Source organism: Peromyscus eremicus, chromosome 7 (genome assembly GCF_949786415.1).
Source record: "Peromyscus eremicus chromosome 7, PerEre_H2_v1, whole genome shotgun sequence".
Lineage (NCBI taxonomy): Eukaryota > Metazoa > Chordata > Mammalia > Rodentia > Cricetidae > Peromyscus > Peromyscus eremicus.
Window position 1 is genome coordinate 15,294,440 of NC_081422.1, and position 8,650 is coordinate 15,303,089.

An 8,650-nucleotide genomic window follows, 5' to 3' on the forward strand; every position below is an offset into this window, starting at 1 on the left:
TTCCAGGTAGCCTCCCTGGAGTTGTGAGTAGGAGTCTAGTCATCTTTGTTTTACATCTAGTATCCTCCTATGAGTGAGTACGTACCATGTTTGTCTTTCTGAGTCTGAGTTACCTCACTCAGGATGATTTTTTCTAGATCCATTCATTTGCCTGCAAACCTCATGATGTCATTGTTTTTCTCTGCTGAGTAGTATTCTATTGTGTATATGTACGACATTTTCTTTATCCGTCCTTCAGTTAAAGGGCATCTAGGTTGTTTCCAGGTTCTGGCTATTACAAACAATGCTGATATGAACATAGCTGAGCAAGTGCTCTTTTGGTATGATTGAGCATTCCTTGGGTATATGCCCAAGAGTGGTATAGCTGGGTCTTGGAGGAGACTGATTCCCAATTTTCTAAGAAAACACCATATTGATTTCCAAAGTGGTTGTACAAGCTTGCATTCCCACCAGCAGTGCAGGAGAGTTCCCCTAGCTCCACATCCTCTCCAGCATAAGCTGTCTTCAGTGTTTTTGAACTTAGCCATTATGACAGGTGTAAGGTGGTATCTCAGAGTCCTTTTGATTTGCATTTCCCTGATGATTAGGGGTGTTGAGCAATTCCTTAAATGTCTTTCAGTAATTTGAGCTTCCTCTGTTGAGAATTCTCTATTTAGTTCTATACCCCATTTCTTAATTGGACTGTTGGACATTTTGATGTCTAATTTCTTGAGTTCTTTATATAGTCTGGATATCAGTCCTCTGTCAGATGTGGGGTTGGTGAAGACCTTTCCCATTCTGTAGGCTGTCACTTTGCCTTGTTGACCATATCCTTTGCTCTACAAAAGCTTCTCAGTTTCAAGAGGTCCCATTGATTGATTGTTTCTCTCAGTGTCTGTGCTACTGGTGTTATATTAGGAAGTGATCTCCTATGACAATGCATTCAAGACTACTTCCTATTTTCTCTTCTATCAGGTTCAGAGTAACTGGATTTATGTTGAGGTCTTTGATCCACTTGGACTTAACTTTTGTGTACAGTGACAGATATGGATCCATTTGCAATCCTCTACATGCTGGCATCCAGTTATGCCAGCACCATTTGTTGAAGATGCTTTCTTTTTTCCATGGTACAGTTTTGGCTTCTTTGTCAAAAATTATATGTTCATAGGTGTGCGGATTAATATCAGGGTCTTCTATTCGATTCCATTGGTCCACATGTCAGTTTTTATGCCAGCGCCAAGCTGTTTTTTTTTTTTTTTTTACTGTAGCTCTATAGTACAGCTGGAGGTCAGGGATTGTGATGCCCCCAGAGGTTGTTTTATTGTACAGGATTCTTTTGGCTATCTTGGGTGTTTTGTTTATCCATATGAAGTTGAGTATTATTCTTTCCAGGTCTGTGAAGAATTGTGTTGGTATTTTGATGGGGATTGCATTGAATCTGTAGATTGCTTTTGGTAAGATTGCCATTTTTACTATGTTAATCCTGCCTATCCATGAGCATGGGAGATCTTTCCATTTTCTGACATCTTCAATTTCTTTTTTCAGGGACTTAAAGTTCTTGTCATATAAGTCCTTCACTTGCTTGGTTAGTGTTACCCCAAGGTATTTTATGTTATTTGTGGCTATAGTGAAGGGTGATATATCTCTGATTTCCTTCTCAGCCTGTTTGTCAATTGTATATAGGAGGGCTACTGATTTTTTTTTTTTAGTTGATCTTGTATCCTGCTATGTTGCAGAAGGTGTTTATAAGCTGTATCAGTTCCTTGGTGGAATCTTTGGGGTTGCTCAAGTATACTATCATGTCATCTGCAAATAGGGAAAGCTTGACTTCTTCCTTTCTAATTTGTATCCCCTTAATCTCCTTATGTTGTCTTATTGCTCTGGCTAGAACTTCAAGTACTACATTGAATAAGTATGGGGAGAGCAGACAGCCTTGCCTCATTCCTGATTTTAGTGGAATTGCTTTGAGTTTCTCACCATTTAATTTGATGTTGGCTGCTGGCTTGCTGTAAATTGCCTTTATTATGTTTAGGTATTTTCCCTGTATTCCTGATCGCTCCAAGACTTTTATCATGAAGGGGTGTTGGATTTTGTCAAATGCATTTTCTGCATCTAGTGAGATGATCATGTGTTTTTTTTCTTTCAGTTTGTTTATATGGTGTATTACATTGACGGACTTTCGTATGTTGAACCACCCTTGCATCCCTGGAATGAAGCCTACTTGATCATGGTAGATAATTGTTTTGATGTGTTCTTGGAGTCTGTGTGCCAGTATTTTATTGAGTATTTTTGCATCAATGTCCAGATGGGAGCTCTCTTGTCCAAATGGGAAGTCTGGGGCAGGATGGGGCTCAGGTGGATGGGCGTGGGGGCAGGGCGTGGAGACTGCAGGGTCTGCCAAGGGTTTTGGAGAAGGGGATCCTTCCCGGTGGGGCTAGAAGGGAACCTGCCCGGTGGCCAGAACCTGGGGCCAAGTTGGGCAGGTCTTCCCCGGAGTGGCTGGTGCCCAGGGATGGGGTCTGGGCCCAGGTAGGGCACTCACCTGTGCTCCAGGAGGGAAGTCCGGGGCAAGATGGGAGCTGGGGGCCGGCCTCTCTATTTTTTCTTTATTCTGTAGGTTTAGTTGTTTAATTATTATGTGGCAAGGGGACTTTTTCTGGAGGGTCTAGTCTGTTAGCTGTTCTATAGACTTCTTGTATCTTCATAGGCATTTCCTTCTTTAAGTTGGGAAAGTTTTCTTCTATGATCTTGTTGAATATTTTTTCTGTGCCTTTGAGTTGGTATTCTTCTCCTTCCTCTATCCCTATTATTCATAGGTTTGGTCTTTTCATGGTGTCCCAAATTTCTTAGACACTTTGGGTCATGGCTTTGTTGGCTTTAGTGTTTTCTTTGACTTTTGAATCTATTTCTTCTACCGTATCTTTAACACCAGAGATCCTCTCTTCCATCTCTTGTATTCTGTTGGTTATACTTGCATCTGAAGTTCCTGTTCATTTACTCAAATTTTCTATTTCCAGCATTCCCTCTGTTTGTGTCTTCTTCATTTTTTTCTATTTCGCTTTTCAGGTCTTGGACTGTTTCCTTCATCTGTTTCATTGCTTTTTCATGATTTTCTTTTAGGGATTTATTGCTTTCTTCTGCTTTATTTGTCCTTTCCTCTAGTTTTTTATAGCGTTCTTTCCATTTTTTGCTTGTCTTTTCCTCAATTTCATTTTTGATTTCCTCTATATAAAGCTCTAGCCTCTTTATGATGTTATTCATAAGGTTGCTTTCTTTTGCTTTTTCCATTTTTTGATGTACAGGTCTAGCTGTTGGAGGAGGGCTAGGTTCTGGTGATGCTGTATTGCTCTTCATTTTGTTGTATGTACTTCTGCCTTGATGTCTGCCCATCTCTTTGTGGATTCGTTCTTGGTCTTATCAGTGCTTTTGGTGCAGACAGAGCTGACAGATTCAGGAAACCTCTCTCTGGTCCAAATGGAAGCTCTCTTGTCCAGATGGAAGCTCCGAGGTAGGATGGAAGCTGGGGGCTGGTCTCTAAGTCTCAGGAAGTCACTGGGGTCTTGGGTGGATGGGCATCGGGGAAGGATGTGGAGATTGCAGGGTCTGCTGGGGGTCTTGGAGAAGGGGAACCTTCCCGGTGGGGGTGGAAGGGATCCTGTCCGATGGCCAGAACCTGAGGCCAAGTTGGGCAGGTCTTCCCCAGAATGGCTGGTGCTCAGGGATGTAACCTAGGGGCAGGCCTCTCTGGGTATAAGCCCAGGCACTCACCTCTTGCCCAGATGGGAGGTCAGGGCAGGATGGGAGCTGGGGGCTGGTCTCTAATTCTCAGGAAGTGGTTGGGGTCTCTTGTGGATGGACATGGGGGCTGGGCGTGGAGATTGCAGGCATATTTAGAGTTTTAAGTAATGACCACAATGAGTTCCACAGTGGCTGAATCAGATGGCATTTACAGCAGCAGTGTTCTACTTTCTCTATAGCCCACAGTGGAATTTGTCAGCTTTGTTTCCAATGTTTTTGTATTTTTGTTTTTCTTTTTTCTTTGTTTTGTATTGTTTTTGCCTGATCTTATGCACTCTGACTTTATTAAGATAAAATTTCAATGTAATGTTAATTTGCACTTTCCTGATGGCTAAAGATGGTGAAATTTTAAAAATATTTGTCTGCCAACTTTCAATTATATTTCAACTTTAGAGACCACTCTGTTTTGTTCTATGGCCTAATTTTGTAAAAGTTAATTCTCTCTCTCTTTCTTTCTTTTTTGATGTTTAGTATCTAGAGGTTCTTACATATTTCAGAAACTGACCCTCTGTCAGATGCATAAGAAGTAAAGATTTTCACCTGTTTTGTAGTTTGACTCCTCATTTGAATAAAGATGTCCTGTGATGTACAGAGGCATTTTAGTTTCATGTAGCCTGATTTGTCATTTTTTGATCTTTTTTTTAAAAAGCAGTACTTCATTTTATTTGCTCAGCAATTAACAAAGGAATTGGAAGGCTCATAGCTTTTGTATTCTACAAGTTTGGGTCAACAAATTTGAATTTTTTTATTCTATTGTTAGTCCCATCCTCTGGAAGGGTTTCACTTCTTTGCATTTGTCTTGCCATAAAAACCTTTCATTCCTTTAAATCTCTTTTTTCTACAGTTGTCTAAGTTTTGCTGTTTGCATGCATTCTGCCCAACAAAATGAAATATATTAGTCCTGTTTTCCTACCTCAGAAAGTGGCATGACTAATTCTCTTCTACACAACAGCAAGAGTGTCCTACCAGGTCTGCTTCCAATAGCACCATTTCTTCAATCCATTTCTCATCCATTGCAGCCCAGTAATCCATCATCATGCCAGGCTCCAAGAAGACACTGTTCAGCTTTATATACATACAGCAAAACCTTCTTTTATTTCTATTGCTCACATAAAGAGTAAGCATGCATTGTAGCTTTAAAGCACACATGATTTCTTAAGCCATCATTATCATGTTGTACACATAATGGAGAACATTTCCCTAAATGTATTATTTTGCACTTCACCATTCTGAAGCTTCCATAGATCATTTTTCCCTCTTTCAAAGTATTCTGAGCTGCCCTTTTTCTCTGATATAAGGAAACTGCAATTCTGTCTTGATTATACATTAGAATTACATGGGAAGATTAAAAACATACTCCTGCCTATTTTCCATCACAAATAATTCTAAATTAAGTTCTGTTGAGCACGGCTTTCTGCTTTTTAACTCCCTCACCAACTCTATTGTGTTAGGAGAATTGTTCTAAATGTCTGGCTCAAGAATGGAAAGACTAGGAACCATCAGCACCGGACCACCTGCAGCATCCAGGACACACCCAGACACGATGAATCAGAGCATGTTAACCAGACTACCTTCTCCCACAGTGGTTCCATGTTTACTCTAACTTTCACTGTGAAATTTTCCACCAAAAACCATTCGCTAAAATGATCAAAGAGGAAACCCCATCATCTGCTGGTAGGAGCTCTGAATTCTCATTTCTCACCCAAGATCTTCATCTGTCCATGAGTTCTGACTTAGGAAATGTATAGTAGTGTTTTCTCTCAAGGTCAACAAAAAGACTGTAAGAAATTATTAGCTCAAAAGTGGTCAAGGTGTTCTTCAATTATTTTGTCCTCGGAAGGAGTAATTATTTAACACAAAAATGTTTCTTTCATTTTTCAAGCCAATATACTCTACCACACCCATCAGGAAATGTCCCACCACCAAGGTGGCAATCAAAGGATCTTCCCATATTGATCCAAATGTTACTTCTATTACTCCAGAGCAGACTCAGAAAGACCTTCTTAGAATGGATGGCCTTCCTCCCAGACGTGTGGATTTTTACAAAAAGAAAACACCTGGAGAACCTCTTATTCTACCATTTTCATCACTGTCACGAAATGCCCGAGAGAATCAATTTAAAAGCTAAAAGGTTTACTTAGTCCATGGTTTCAGAGTTTCAGCCCAGGGTTGCTTGGCCTGTTGGTTTGGACCTGTATAATCCCAGCACAGGGAGGCAGAGACAAGCAGATCCTGGAGGCCCTCTGGCCAGGTGGTGTAGGTGGATTTCTGTGAGTTTAAAGTCGAAGCCAGTTCCAGGAAAGTCAGGCTGTTACACAGAGAAATACTGTCTCTTTTATTTCCAGCATATTTATCAGCCCAAGATACTTGGTTTAACTCATGTGTCAACCTAGGTTGCAGATTGGAGTTGTCTTGAGAGTTTCTGGTTCAACTCAAGATTGTATGATGCAGTTTTGAGAGAAGCTTAGACATTGAAATTTGGTAAGTTCCCCAGCTGACTCCAATGTACAGGCAAAGCAGGGATTCTCAGGACTCTTTAGACCTCCTGCTGTGTTTGGAGTGGGTTCACTTTGTGTCATTTCATCTTCCTGGTTTTCTTACAAAGTAACTGCAGGTAAAGGTTTCAAGGGATTTTAACTTTTATTTATTCTCTTACTTGCCAACTCCTCAGCCGATCCTACTTCCTTAGACTGAAAGCCTCAGAGTCCTCACCCAAAAGGGTGTCAGCTGATCTGCTGCTGCCACTAGCTTACCTCCAGGAAATCCTCAGTCTAAAGAGCCATTTTTTGATCTTACTGCCTTTGCCATCAGGGCCTTGCTCAGAAAGTCTTTCCAGTGCCATAATTTCAAGCATATACCTTAATCTTCACTCTGTTAGGCTCAGGGTATCAAATCTTACGTTGAGATCCTTGATCAATTTAAAGTTGACTACTGGGACACTTTGCTCAGCCTGGGTGAAGGGAGGAGGGGACTGGACCTGCCTGGACTGAATCTACCAGGCTGAGCTGAATCCCCAGGGGAGTCCTTGCCCTGGAGGAAATGGGAATGGGGGGGGTGGATTGGGGGGAGGGGGAGGAGGGAGGACAGGGGAATCTGTGGCTGATATGTAAAATTAAATTAATTATAAAATTTTAAAAATGATCCCAGAAGGAAAAATAAATAAATAAAGAAAGAAAGAAGAAAGAAAGAAAGAAAGAAAGAAAGAAAGAAAGAAAGAAAGAAAGAAAGAAAGAAAGAAAGTGAATTTGGCCTGAAAAAAATAAAAATAAAGTTGAGTTTTGTACAGGGTGACTTATTAGGACATGGTTTCATTATTCTTCATGTAGCTCTCCAATTTGAGCAGTACCATTTTCTGAAGTTGCTATTTTTTCCCCAAATATATACTGCTGGTCTCTGTCAAAAATAAGGCTGATGTGTATGTGTGAGTTTATGTGTGTGTAAGCAGTTTCCTTCTATTGATCAGTGAATCTGTTTTATGTTGTTTCTGTATTTGTTTCAATACTGTAGTTCTATAGTCTAACTTGAAACTTCATATCATAACTTACATCCAAAAGTTTTCTTTTTCCCATTCAAGATTGTCTTCCTCCTAAGTTGTTTTTATTTCACATGAAATTTAAGGTTTGCTTTGTTTTCTTTTCTTTTTATTTTTTCAACTGCTGTAAAGAATTGTACTGATATCTTATGGGAGACTCCCACCGGGGAAGCTGACAGACTAACTGCAGAACTTGGTGTCTCCCTCTGCTTTTCCAAAACCAATCCCTGAGTCTCATCCATAGATCTTCAGCAGAATGCCTGCTGAATCCTCCCTTAACTCTCTGCCCCATCTCCAGTAGATCACACAGATCTTCCTCTCCTAACTATTCTTCCCCTACTCATTGCTTTATCCTAAACCTCAACATCAGCAGTCACTCCCTGAGGAACCATCAGCCCATTCAAGCCAGGGAAGCAGGTAGGCTAACTGTAGATTGTCAACTCCCTTTCATTCCTCCAAGTCCAATTTTTCATTCTCACCTCCAGCTTTGTGGCAGACCTTCTGTTGTGGCCTATCCTCACTCTCTGTCTCCATTTACAGGGAACTAAGCAGATCATGGTGGATCCTTCTGCTTCTACTCTCCTGTGGATGCCCTCAGCCCCAATACTTTCCCCATTCTCATTCATAAGTGTCAGCTCCCAATAGCTAGAAACACATTTTATCTCTTACCCTAGTAGCTATATTCCTATCAGGATCTCAGGAGAATTTCCCATCTGACAACATACAACCACCACATTCTCATAAGAGACAGAGAATAAAAAAACAAAGCAACCATCCAACAAAAACAAGATCAGACAACACCAGCACCTAGTATTACTATCTCTCAAACTAAGATGCCTAGAAACCAGTATGAAAACACAATCAATAATAGCTACCTACAACAGTATGTCTCCAGTGGAGCCCAGCAACTGTAGAACACCAAGCTCTGAATATAGTCTTTATGGATAGAGGACACCGAGAAATAACTCCTCTAAACACAACAGGACAAGCACACCTATGAACTAACAGAGACTGAGGCAGCATTACAGGGACTGCAGAGATCTGCACTATAGAGGGTCCTAGAACTGAATAAAGAAGTGAACACATGACTCCATCCTTAGCCCAAAAGCTACCTCCAATTGATAATTGCTTTCTAATGAAAATTTAGTTTTATCCAAGAGAGTATCACTGGGGAAACAAACTACTGTTATAGGTAACCCACATGCCTAGCAGTAGATGGTCATCAGAAGATAAACTCAATGGCATCTTTGGAGGTCCTTGTCACATAGAAGTCAAAGGTTTTTCTTTTTTTTTGTTTTCATCTCTCTCTCTCTCTCTTACTCTCTCTCTCTCCCTAGAGAT